Genomic DNA, 13,877 nt, shown 5'->3' with positions numbered 1-13,877 from the left:
AGCGCCCTAAAAGCAGCACATTTTCATGTATACCGGTAGTACCATTTTTTCACAAGTTTTTATGCTTTATCAAATTTTTCCGCCCTTTTTTATTTACTAATTCTTTTTGCCGCCCCCTTCGTTTTTGCTGCCCCTGTTTTGGCCGCCCCTTCATTTTGGCCGCCCCCTGCTATTACCCGGGGGGCTAGCGCCCCAAAGCCCCCCAAAATATGCGCATGATACCACCAGGCATTGGATTGAGGAGTGACCTAGATGTTTTCAAGGTTGTGATAAAATGGGGACTTCCTTTTATTGCAAACTGTAGTGGTGCCATAATTTGTTTTTGGATGGGTAGGGGCAAGGCAAATCAACAAATTTAACTTTAAAAAAGGTGGAAATGTTTGTAATTTTGGGTTTTTACTGGAAGGGCATGGGGCGGGGGGCAAGAGTTCAGGCTTGGGGGAATCCCCCCCCCCATGATCACAAAAATATGTCCATGTACACACCCCTCTCCCCACCTTTAGTCAAGGCTTTTTGAAAAAAAAGTTAAGCTTTTTTTTTAAAGGTGCCCCAGAAATGTGTGCCAAAAATGTTTTGCCTCTTGTCAAAATTATCTTGCCCCCCCCCTTTTTATTTTTGCCTAGCCAAAAATTGCTAGCCCCCTTTTTTTTGCCTTGCCAAAAAAATGCTTGCTCCACCAACCACCACTGGAAATAATTACTATATTACTAATTTGAAAAAGGTCCACTTTATCAAAAAGGTGGAGATGCGAAACAAATGTTTTATTTTATGTGGCCTTGTCAAAAAATATTTTCCTGCCAAAAATTGCAATTAAATCATTGTAAAGCTTTTTGAACCTTTTGAAATGGCAATTTTTTTCTTCAAATTTTGAAGATATAGTTTATTTCCTTTCTGAAACGGAATATTTTCATTCACTTCCTTTTTCCTTTAAATTAAAAGTATACCACCAAACGGGATCCTTCAAACTTCCTTAATTTAGGCCTACAGTTAATCAATTATATTAAAAAATACTAGATACCGGGGTACCTAGCTTCTGGCAAACTTTCTTTTTTGATAAAGGCCTAAATTAAATTATGTTAAGCCACATAAAATTAAAAATTTATTTCACATCCCCACCTTTTTGGAAAAGTGAGGGAGGTTTTTGTTGTTGTTGCTTAATCAATAAAATTGCCCTCCCCCCCCCCCTATTTTGGCAACAAAAACTTTATGACCCCCACCATCGATACACCTTACCCCCTAAAAACAGGCTAAAATTGTATTGAAATCAGTCTTTTTGAATCAAATAAACACACTATCTGTGATCATCTTGTGATTCCCTACATTTCGGTCATCAAAAATTTCATGACACCCCTATTTTTTTTTCCAAAAAAATATGCCCCCCCACCCGTATATTTGGGACCCCCCTTCCGAAGAATACGATAGCCCCTTAGACCCTTAGAGTTCCACAAAAACACTTGCAAGTGATTAATGCTGACTATAAATAAACTTGTTTATCAGCATCAACATTTTAGTATTGAAAAATTAACATTTAAATATGAAAATTGAAAAAAAAAAAGAACTTATCCCAGAAATTCAGGAGGGAGATGGATGTGAATTGAATTAATTTTTTCATTTGTCAGCAGAGAAATTACTGCCCAAAATTAATTTTTTCAATTAAATATGCACCATGAAAAAATTATAGGCCTATTCTTATTTAGCCTATATTATGATAAAGAGAAAGTAGAGCTAAATGGAAAAGGTAAAAAATATTGTCAATACCCATGATCACACTTAAAAATAAATGCAACATCATCTTACACAAGACATAGTAAAAACAGATTTATGCATCTTCCATATGCCTACCACGATACAAAATTCTATTGACCCTTGAAACCAGTTTGACGAAACGCCTTTGCCATTAATATTGAGCACACCACAACTAGCGTAGCAGCATTTACCTTCAATCGCTGGCGGAAAAGCTCATGTCATTGTGTTCATAAAAATATTTAACAGCTCGAAGTCGGCGCCTTCTTTACTGCTCAAACCCCGGCTCAAGCAACCAACGCACTTGCTGTTCAAAGCCTGAGCAGAACTTCGAAGCCACGAAGTACACCCTCGCCAAATTAACACACACAATATACACGTATACCATACCTAATATATTGCACACACAAATCGCTGCACACCGGCTCTTAAAGTTATTCCAATGATCGTTTCTCAAACAAAGATAAACAAAGGTCAACTATGGAAAATGATTCACTATGCGATAATGCTTGAAAACTAAACTAAACCCGAAACCCACATAGAACACGTTGATTACACATACGCCGCTGATATAATGCCCATGGCCCCAAAAAGCTTATTGCAACAACTGTGACCTAATAATACTAAAGACACGGAATTGAACATACATATCGAAACTCAATGGGATTATATACAACGCCACGTATTTTAAAAGCATTATTAATATAAATATCAATAGTACTATCATCATCAACGTGTACTCGCTGTTATGCACGCACACAACACACACAGTCGCCAATCTCTTTGTCCTATATAATATTGTGTTATTAATTTACGGCATGATACGAAAACGATAGCAAAAACGTCTTTACTAGCACATTCCCGCGGTTTGCTCACTTCACTCACACACGAAAAATGAAACAAAAGCTAGAAAACACGACCTTTAAATAAATTTCCCTGCAGCTTTCTAAACGAGGATAAAATTCCTTTTCTTGTTTTTATATCAATCTTAACAGGCCTACGTGGCATATAAATCAAATCTTATTTTTAAATATAGAATACGGTTTTGTAGGCTACAACAACATCACATTATCTTTAACACATATCACCAATACCACGGTTTTCAGTAGGAGATACGCAACAACATCATGAGCTTGATTAAAAAGAACCGACCCGTATGTTCGTTTGGGTTATTTTCACAACTTTGTTCCGCAATAATTTTCCACCACTCCAAACCCCAACAGAATTATTTTTATTCCAATCATTATAAAAGCACAACAACCCGTTTTATTTACTAAACAAACTGTCTCTAACTTAAGCATTTTGCTCAAAAAGCTTTCGGGAAAAAACGCCGAAGTTTTATCCAACTTTGATAGCGCAATTGGTTCAGCCACACGTCACACACAAAGAGCGTTTTGCTCACACCCATTGTCCAACTAAATTCCAAAATTCAACTACGACATATCGATAGCTTTCCAACGTAAAATATTCTACCCAAAATGAAAGTACGCACTGAAACCCATCCAATCTCAAAGGTAAAAGTCCTACCTTACATGTGATGATGGTGAGAACGTCTTTTGGAGGGATTTGAGGTTGATTGGAGCAAAAAATCGCAGTCGAAATTTGTAGCTTGAGAGGCCACGGAATCCAAGATGGCGATTATATATTACACTACAGCAGTTGCGCGCGCAGTCTGCTGTATTCCCTGTTATCAAGGTTCATGTTGGCACGCCGGAGAGGACATCAAAGACAGTAATCCACGTATTGAATTGGTCCAATAATTTCTGAACCTCACCGCCGAATTAACGTGTTTCCGGTTGAAACTTTGTGGCAAAACTTAAATTCAGAATGTATTTTACAATATTTTGATATTTAGAATTCGAGATGAGGTGAAATAAATTGTAAAAGCGTATAATGTAAATTGTGAAAAATTGGAAACCACGAAAGAGCGTTTTGTCAGGTTTCAATCTGAATAATTATTGATTACATTTTTTGTATGTGAAGGTTTTGGTAACTGTGTACACTTCCCGGTACACTTATCGAAATAATCTTTAACTGATGTATACACGTTGCAGGCTTTAATAGTCTAGAATAATCAACCATATTTCTTTTTTATTAAAGGTGGAATTGCGAGGTTGGTAGATTGGTTTCAAACAGCAAAACTTCGAAGCAGAACCGTTGGCCGTTTTGCGACTGTAGTAGTACTAGGTTTATAAATAATCTCACGCATTGAAAGCTATTGAAAACAATCATGTGCGTAGTGCTACACTTTTATTTAAATGAAGCGACCCGTAAACACGGGCTTCTTTTATTTATTTCCAACACATAGGCTATCAATATAATTATAGACCTAGTAATATATCAACCATCTATTTATTAATATTATTCCTCTTATAAAATAAGAAGATGTTCTATGCGCTTTAGGCATACTTCTTTACACGTTACAAACATGGATGTGAGAGAATCTCGAAACAATTTTCAGGTAGATATAATAGCCTATGTGCGTTAATGACGAATTATGCCGAGTTTCAATTATTTGTAATACATTTCCATCATCAATATTAATCACGTAGGCCTATCATTCGTTTTTCCGTATGCTATTTAGTAGTAGGCCTATACTAACTTATAACCTGTTTGCTATCTCAGGGTCATTTTATAGACCTATGAATAATATTTTTAAGGAATTCAATAAGTTGAATACGTGAGTAATTGATTTAGACTAAGCAGCATGCTTAGATGCATAGGCTGTATTTTTTATGATAGGCCTACAATTAGTACAATATTATAAACAATTTCCCCCCTCAAAATTAAAGGGGTCGTAATACACTCAAAGTATGTTTATGATTGATAGTGATATTTATAGTTATATATGATTTTGATAGCAAGCGGTTTTTTTGTTGCCAGGTGACCAGAATGATACCAGACAAATTTAATTGTTTTAGCATGAAGATCATTGCTATTGGTCATATTGTTTGTAGTTTGAACTTCTACATATAGTATAAGAAATAAGTAACTTTCTTAGGAATTTTTAGATTTTAATATCCTTTCTTTGGCGACGGTTTTGAATATAATCATTGTGGTGTGTGATTCATCATTTGAAATGCTGGTTGATCTGGTAGGCCTATTCTGGTACCGTATACCGGATGCAAACTATTGTTTTATCAGGTTAGATTGTTTTGCCAGTTAAAGTGTGTTTCTTTACTGATATATATTATTCTGTGGGTCGTACATAATATGTAATACGTATCAGTTGGCCTAACCCTCAAAGATTGTTTATGGTGGTGACATTTGTAGTTATATTATTTTTGATAGCAAGGTGGTTTTTTTATTGCCGGTGTCCCAGAATGATCTGTATTTTTACAGAACATGCACTTTAGTGAACGTACACTTTTATACCCGGTGGTGCGTTCAATACAAACAATAAACTATGAACTATGAACTATAAAGGGATACAAATATTTACAAAGATAATTATTCATAAATTAAATGAAAATAAAAAATGAAATAAATTATAAGTGATAAATGAAAATACAAAACATATTAAAACTAATATTTAAGACACAGCAGTACGGCTACTAGGTACATCAATAATACCATTACGTAAATACCAAGCACCTTCAGATAACTCTTACAGAAGTTGTCGAAAATGGTACTGATGTTTTCCGTGTCCTGACGACAATCATACGCTAGTATTACAAGTTGAATTGTCTTAGCATGAATATCATTGCTATTTATTAGTCATCATGTTTGTAGTTTGAACTTCTACATTATGAAGAGCTTAGTTGCAAAAGCCATTACATCCACCTGTGTGTGAAATTGAGTTATTGGCATGGCATTATAGTGTGGGTAAAAATACACATTTTGGTGGTTGTTTGACCTTTATACCACCTTCCCTTCCGGAGATATCGTATATTTCCTGTTTGGGAAATCTTTGGGAATTTCCGGAAATCTAAACATAAAATGAATGTAAAATAGTTTTGTTTTAATTTTTGATGTATAATAGTAGCCTTGAATGTTCTTTACCTATTAAAAACAAAAGGAACTGTTTTGTGGTCATTATGTTTGAAAAAATAATTTTAATTAACAAAAGTTGTAGCTTCGGAAAGACTAAAAATGTCATTTTACCGAATTTCATTCATAATTAAACAACTAATTGAGATGTTTCAATTTTTCTTTTTGATTTTGAAAGCATTAGTCAAGTTACATAAAGTAGTGCAAAAATGGGCTCGAATTTGATTGCAAAGGTGGTTTCCAGAAAAGGCCATGTATTTAGTTGCAAAAGCCCTTACATCCACAAAAGGCGCGATATAAAATAAATAATAAAATAAATAGGAAGGCTTGAAAATTATACCAAACCTATTCTTTTAGTTTCTATTCTTCAACACTTCATTCAAAACCAAAACGAAGCAAATCGAACAAGTAATAATTGCACAATTAAAAAATTAAAAAGACTGTTTTTCTCAAAAAGTCAAACAGTGGATGTAAGGGCTTTTGCAACTAGCTCTTCATATAGTGCATACATTAAATTTTCTTTAGAATTTTTAGATTTTAAAAAAAATTGACGCTTCTAATAGAAATTACAGATATTTTGTAAAATGGTGAATTCCAAGTTAGACCGAAACGATCTGTTTTAAAAATCCATGTTCAGCACCTTTTCATTGTGTCCTGATAATCCAAGTAAAAGTCGATGTCTATCGATTTTTCACCGGATTGCTTGTGATGTTTACGAATATAGAATAAAGGATTTGTTCCACTTGAGTGACCTAATACTATCCTTTCTTTGGCGGCAGTTTTGAATATAATCATTGTGGTGTGAGATTCATCGTTTGAAATGTTGACAGATATTGATCTTGTACATATTCCGGCTGCAAGCTATTGTTTTATCAGGTTAGATTGTTTTGCCTGGCCGTAGTATGTGATACATACGAGATAATGTATCAGTTGGCGTAACCCTAAAAAATTGTTTATGGTAGTGACATTTGTACTTATATTATTTTGATAGCAAGAGGTTTTTTGTTATTGCCGGGTGTCCCAGAATGATCTGTATTTTTACAGAACATACACTTTATTGAACGTACACTTTTATACCCGGTGGTGCGTTCAATACAAACTATGAACTATGAACTTTATGAACTATAAAGGGATACAAATATTTACAAAGATAATTATTCATAAATTAAATGAAACTAAAAAATGAAAATAAATTATAAGTGATCAATGAAAATACAAAACATACTAAAACTAATATTTAAGACACAGCAGTACGGCTACTAGGTACATCAATACTACCATTACGTAAATACCAAGCACCTTCAGATAACTCTTACAGAAGTTGTCGAAAATGGTACTTATATTTTCCGTGTCCTGACGACAATCATAATTATAAGCTCGTATTACCTAGGGTTAGTACCGGACAAATTAAATTGTTTTAGCATGAATATCATTGCTAATAGTCATATTGTTTGTACATGTGGTTCGAACTTCTACTTGATATGAAGAGCTATAGTTGTAAAAGCCATTACATCCACCTGTGTGTGAAATTGAGTTATTGGCATGGCATTATAGTGTGGGTAAAAATACACATTTTGGTGGTTGTTTGACCTTTATACCACCTTCCCTTCCGGAGATATCGTATATTTCCTGTTTGGGAAATCTTTGGGAATTACCGGAAATCTGAACATAAAATGAATATAAAATAGTTTTGTTTTAATTTTTGATGTATAATAGTAGCCTTGAATGTTCTTTACCTATTAAAAACCAAAGGAACTGTTTTGGGGTCACTATGTTTGAAAAAAATAATATTATTTAACAAAAGTTGTAGCTTCGGAAAGACTAAAAAATGTCATTTTACCGAATTTCATTCATATATAATTAAACAAAATTAATAAAGGAGATGTTTCCATTTTTCTTTTTGATTTTGAAAGCATAAGTCAAGTTACATAAAGTAGTGCAAAAATGGGCTCGAATTTGATTGCAAAGGTGGTTTCTAGAAAAGGGGTAAATGTATTTAGTTGCAAAAGCCCTTACATCCACAAAAGGCGCGATATAAAAGAAATAATAAAATAAATAGGAAGGCTTGAAAATGGTACCAAACCTATTATTTTAGTTTATATTCATCAACACTTCATTCAAAACCAAAATGAAGCAAATGCAAATGGAACGAGTAATAATTGCACAATTAAAAACATTAAAAATACTGTTTATCTCAAAAAGTCAAAAAGTGGATGTAAGGGCTTTTGCAACTAGCTCTTTATATAGTGCAAACATTAAATTTTCTTTGGAATTTTTAGATTGACGCTTCTGATAGAAATTACAGATATTTTCTAAAATGGTGAATTCCAAGTTAGACCGAAACGATCTGTTTTAAAAATCTGTAAAATCGCTGACCATGTTCAGCACTTTTTCAGTGTGTCCTGATAATTCAGGTAAAAAGTTGATTTCTATCGATTGTTTCCCGGATTGCTTGTGATGTTTACGAATATAGAACAAAGGATTCGTTCCGCTTGACTGACCTAATACTATCCTTTCTTTGGCGGCAGTTTCGAATATAATCATTGCGGTGTGAGATTCATCATCTGAAATTTTGGTAGATATTAATCTTGTACATATTCCGGCTGCAAACTATTGTTTTATCAGGTTAGATTGTTTTGCCAGTTAAAGTGTGTTTCTTTGCTAATTACTATTCTGTGGGTCGTACATAATATGTAATATGTACATAAATGTATCAGTTGGCCTAACCTTCAAAGATTGTTTATGGTGGTGACATTTGTAGTTATTTTATTTTGATAGCAATAAGAGTTTTTTGTTATTGCCGGGTGTCCCAGAATGATCTGTATTTACAGAACATACACTTTAGTGATAGACTTTTATACCCGGTGGTGCGTTCAAACTATGAACTATGAACTATAAAGGGATGCAAATATTTACAAAGATAATTATTCATAAATTAAATGAAAATAAAAACTGAAAATAAATTATAAGTGATAAATGAAAATACAAAACATACTAAAACTAATATTTAAGACACAGCAGTACGACTACGAGGTACATCAATAATACCATTACGTAAATACCAAGCACCTTCAGATAACTCTTACAGAAGTTGTCGAAAATGGTACTTATGTTTTTCCGTGTCCTGACGACAATCATATAAGCTCGTATTACCTAGGGTTAGTACCGGACAGATTGAATTGTTTTAGCATGAATATCATTGCTATTAGTAATATTGTTTGTACATGTAGTTCGAACTTCTACTTGATATGAAGAGCTATAGTTGCAAAAGCCATTACATCCACCTGTGTGTGAAATTGAGTTATTGGCATGGCATTATAGTGTGGGTAAAAATACACATTTTAGTGTTGTTTGACCTTAATACCACCTTCCCTTCAGGAGATATCGTATATTTCCCGTCTGGGAAATCTCTGGTAATTTCCGGAAATCTGAACATAAAATGAATATAAAATAGTTTTGTTTTAATTTTTTGTTGTATAATAGTAGCCTTGAATGTTCTTTACCTATTAAAACAAAAGGAACTCCTTTTAGGTCACTATGTTTGAAAAAAAAAAGCATTTTAATTAACAAAAGTTGTAGTTTCGGAAAGACTCAAAAAATGTCATTTTGCCGAATTCAATTAATAATTCATAATTAAACAAATAAATGAGATATTTCAATTTTTGTTAAATTGTTTTGCCAGCTCATTATTATTCTGTGCCGGGGTTGTACACTAACATAAAAATGTAATACATAATGTATCAGTTGGCGTAACCCTCAAAGATTGTTTATGGTAGTGACATTTGTACTTATATTATTTTGATAGCAAGAGGTTTTTTGTTATTGCCGGGTGTCCCAGAATGATCTGTATTTTTACAGAACATACACTTTAGTGAACGTACACCTTTATACCCGGTGGTGTGTTCAATACAAACAATAAACTATGAACTATGAACTATAAAGGGATACAAATATTTACAAAGATAATTATTCATAAATTAAATGAAAATAAAAAATGAAAATAAGTAATAAGTGATAAATGAAAATACAAAACATACTAAAACTAATATTTAAGACATAGCAGTACGGCAACGAGGTACATCAATAATACCATTACGTAAATACCATGCACCTTACTCTTACAGAAGTTGTCGAAAATAGTACTTATGTTTTCCGTGTGCTGACGACAATCATATACGCGTATTACCTAGGGTTAGTACCGGACAGATTGAATTGTTTTAGCATGAATATCATTGCTATTAGTGTTGTATATTGTTTGTACATGTAGTTCGAACTTCTACTTGATATTAAGAGCTATAGTTGTAAAAGCCATTACATCCACCTGTGTGTGAAATTGAGTTATTGGCATGGCATTATAGTGCGGGTAAAATACACATTTTAGTGTTGTTTGACCTTAATACCACCTTCCCTTCAGGAGATATCGTATATTTCCCGTCTGGGAAATCTCTGGTAATTTCCGGAAATCTGAACATAAAATGAATATAAAATAGTTTTGTTTTAATTTTTTGTTGTATAATAGTAGCCTTGAATGTTCTTTACCTATTAAAACAAAAGGAACTCCTTTTAGGTCACTATGTTTGAAAAAAAAAAGCATTTTAATTAACAAAAGTTGTAGTTTCGGAAAGACTCAAAAAATGTCATTTTGCCGAATTCAATTAATAATTCATAATTAAACAAATAAATGAGATATTTCAATTTTTGTTAAATTGTTTTGCCAGCTCATTATTATTCTGTGCCGGGGTTGTACACTAACATAAAAAATGTAATACATAATGTATCAGTTGGCGTAACCCTCAAAGATTGTTTATGGTAGTGACATTTGTACTTATATTATTTTGATAGCAAGAGGTTTTTTGTTATTGCCGGGTGTCCCAGAATGATCTGTATTTTTACAGAACATACACTTTAGTGAACGTACACCTTTATACCCGGTGGTGTGTTCAATACAAACAATAAACTATGAACTATGAACTATAAAGGGATACAAATATTTACAAAGATAATTATTCATAAATTAAATGAAAATAAAAAATGAAAATAAGTAATAAGTGATAAATGAAAATACAAAACATACTAAAACTAATATTTAAGACATAGCAGTACGGCAACGAGGTACATCAATAATACCATTACGTAAATACCATGCACCTTACTCTTACAGAAGTTGTCGAAAATAGTACTTATGTTTTCCGTGTGCTGACGACAATCATATACGCGTATTACCTAGGGTTAGTACCGGACAGATTGAATTGTTTTAGCATGAATATCATTGCTATTAGTGTTGTATATTGTTTGTACATGTAGTTCGAACTTCTACTTGATATTAAGAGCTATAGTTGTAAAAGCCATTACATCCACCTGTGTGTGAAATTGAGTTATTGGCATGGCATTATAGTGCGGGTAAAATACACATTTTAGTGTTGTTTGACCTTAATACCACCTTCCTTTCTGGAGATATCGTATATTTCCCGTTTGGGAAATCTCTGGTAATTTCCGGAAATCTGAACATAAAATGAATATAAAATAGTTTTGTTTTAATTTTTTGATGTATAATAGTAGCCTTGGATGTTCTTTACTTATTAAAAACAAAAGGAACTGTTTTTGGGTCACTATGTTTGAAAAAATCAGTTTAATTAACAGAAGTTGTAGCTTCGGAAAGACTCAAAAAATGTTATTTTGCCGAATTCAATTAATAATTCATAATCAAACAAATAAATGAGATATTTCAATTTTTCTTTTTGATTTTGAAAGCATTAGTCAAGTTACATAAAGTAGTGCAACAATTGGGCTCGAATTTGATTGCAAAGGTGGTTTCTATAAAAGGGGTAAATGTATTTAGTTGTAAAAGCCCTTACATCCACTAAAGGCGCGATATAAAAGAAATAACAAAATAAATATAGGAAGGCTTGAAAATTGTACCAAACCTATTCCATTGTTGTATTCTTTTAGTTTCTATTCATCAACACTTCATTCAAAACCAAAAATAAAGCAAATCGCACAAGTAATAATTGCACAATTAAAAAATTATTAATTTTTCACTGTGTCCTGATAATGCAAGTAAAAAGTCGATTTCTATCGATTTTTTACCGGATGGCTTACGAATATGGAATAAAGGATTTGTACCGCTTGAGTGACCTAATAATATCCTTTATTTGGCGGCAGTTTTGAATATAATCATTGTGATGTGAGATTCATCATTTGAAATTTTGGTAGAGATTAATCTTGTACATATTCCGGCTGCAGTGAAGCTATTGTTTTATCAGGTTAAATTGTTTTGCCAGCTGATTGGTTGTACATAATAATGTAATACATAATGTATCAGTTGGCGTAAACCAATAAGATTGTTTATGGAAGTGACATTTGTACGTTATATTATTTTGAGGTTTTTTGTTATTGCCGGGTGTCCCAGAATGATCTGTATTTTTACAGAACATACACTTTAGTGAACATAGACTTTTATACCCGGTGGTGCGTTCAATACAAACAATACAAACAATAAACTATGAACTATAAAGGGATACAAATATTTACAAAGATAATTGTTCATAAATTAAATGAAAATAAAAAATGAAAATAAATTATAAGTGATAAATCAGTACGACTTCGAGGTACATCAATAATACCATTACGTAAATACCAAACACGCTTCAGATAACTCTTACAGAAGGTGTCGAAAATGGGTCTGATGTTTTCCGTGACGACAATCATAAAAGCTAGTATTACCTAGGGTTAGTACCGGACAAGTTGAATTGTCTTAGCATGAATATCATTGCTATTTATTAGTCATCATGTTTGTAGTTCGAACTTCTACATATGAAGAGCTTATTGTAAAAGCCATTACATCCACATGTGTGTGAAATTGAGTTATTGGCATGGCATTATAGTGCGGGTAAAAATGCAAATTTTGGTGGTTGTCTGACCTTTATACCACCTTCCCTTCCGGAGATATCGTATATATTTCCTGTTTGGGAAATCTTTGGGAATTTCCGGAAATCTGAACATAAAATGAATATATAACAAGTTTTGTTTTAATTTTTTGATGTATAATAGTAGCCTTGGATGTTCTTTACTTATTAATAACAAAGGAACTGTTTTTGGGTCATTATGTTCATGATGTTTGAAAAAATCATTTTGATTAAGTTGTAGCTTCGGAAAGACTCAAAAAATGTTTATTTTTTATTTAATTCATAATTAAACAAAAAGATGAGATATTTCAATTTTTCTTTTTGATTTTGAAAGCATTAGTCAAGTTACATAAAGTAGTGCAAAAAATGGGCTCGAATTTGATTGCAAAGGTGGTTTCTAGAAAAGGGGTAAATGTATTTAGTTGCAAAAGCCCTGACATCCACAAAAGGCGCGATATAAAATAAATAATAAAATAAATAGGAAGGCTTGAAAATTGTACCAAACCTATTTAGTTTCTATTCATCAACACTTCATTCAAAACCAAAATGAAGCAAATCGAACAAGTAATAATTGCACACTTAAAAGTACATGTAAGGGCTTTTGCAACTAGCTCTTCATAGAGTGCATACGTTAAATTATACAAAAAAATACATAATGTATCAGTTGGCGTAACCCTCAAAGATTGTTTATGGTAGTGACATTTGTAGTTATATTATTTATTTATTTTGATAGCAAGAGGGTTTTTTTGTTGCCGGGTGTCCCAGAATGATCTGTATTTGTACAGAACATACACTTTGAGATAAGCCAATAATACTATTACGTCAACTACCAAGCACGCTTCAGATATATCTTAGTCTTACAGAAGGTGTCGAAAATGGTACTGATGTTTCAGTATGTTTCATTGTCCTGACGACAATCATAATATTACCTTGGGTTAGTACCGGACAAATTGAATTGTTTAGTACGAATAACATTGTTATTGATCATATTGTTTGTTAATCGAACTTCTATATAATATAGCACATACATTAAGGGAGGTCTAATGAGCGTGAACCTGGTTTGGATGCAGAGGGAGTGTGCCTGTAACAGACACAGCCACCAGAAAAGGACCAGCTCAGATCGCGCGCCAAATAAGTTTGCAGTCCAGAAATTTCATTTTTTTTCTCAGCCTTGCAAAAAATAGGCACAGGTGGGAATCGAACCCGGAACCTCGGTGTTGTAAAACCTACTGCGTTACC

The 13,877-nt window shown here is 33.0% G+C and overlaps 1 protein-coding gene across 1 annotated transcript in view; it reads right to left on the bottom strand.

The window, feature by feature from the left end:
• LOC140160673 (uncharacterized) overlaps window positions 1-3,538 on the bottom strand; it is a 38,416-nt gene extending 34,878 nt beyond the window's left edge. Inside the window, 1 exon segment of the mRNA XM_072183956.1 lies at window positions 3,271-3,538. The gene's annotated coding sequence lies outside the window, so the exon portion shown is untranslated.
• Window positions 3,539-13,877: the final 10,339 nt, after the last annotated feature.

The sequence above is a fragment of the Amphiura filiformis genome, chromosome 9 (assembly GCF_039555335.1).
Source record: "Amphiura filiformis chromosome 9, Afil_fr2py, whole genome shotgun sequence".
NCBI classification, from domain to species: domain Eukaryota; kingdom Metazoa; phylum Echinodermata; class Ophiuroidea; order Amphilepidida; family Amphiuridae; genus Amphiura; species Amphiura filiformis.
Note: the sequence above shows the minus strand (reverse complement) of the source record. Positions and strands in the feature narration are given on the sequence as shown.